Source organism: Seriola lalandi, unplaced genomic scaffold, assembly GCF_002814215.2.
Source record: "Seriola lalandi dorsalis isolate HSWRI2012SDOR001 ecotype SW California unplaced genomic scaffold, Sedor1 jcf7180001972819, whole genome shotgun sequence".
NCBI lineage: Eukaryota > Metazoa > Chordata > Actinopteri > Carangiformes > Carangidae > Seriola > Seriola lalandi.
In genome coordinates this window covers 1-348 of record NW_019443487.1, presented here as the reverse complement: position 1 = coordinate 348, position 348 = coordinate 1, and the positions used below count along the sequence as shown (strand labels likewise).

Here is a 348-nt window from a genome sequence, read left to right as displayed (position 1 = left end):
GGTGAGCTAACTCTCAAGGCACTGAACTCTGGTATCATGCATTTTGGGCACCATCAGCCAGAGAGCTGTGCCTGGGAAGGAGGCCCCTTCTCAGACACTTCCAACTCATACTTACCTGGCAGGGGAGATACCATGATCAAGAAGGTGGTTCACCCAGGGCGACGCTCAGCCATTGCACCCCGGCTGTGCTGACCTTTGCGAATTCCCCAAATGTGGGAATCTCGACTGCATAATTTCTGGTAGTGGGGGACTGCGTTCGCGCTCTCCCCTGATCATTACGTCAAAGAAAATCAGCTCTCTTCAAGATGATGACTCTTGAGGAGTTTGAGCTCCGAAGTTATGTTTGCG

At 52.0% G+C, this 348-nt stretch overlaps 1 non-coding gene across 1 annotated transcript; it reads left to right on the top strand.

The window, feature by feature from the left end:
• Positions 1 to 107: 107 nt before the first annotated feature.
• Positions 108 to 271, top strand: LOC111651364 (U1 spliceosomal RNA). Its single transcript, XR_002760506.1, has one exon. It is a non-coding gene; the product is annotated as a U1 spliceosomal RNA (small nuclear RNA).
• The last annotated feature ends 77 nt before the right edge of the window (positions 272 to 348 follow it).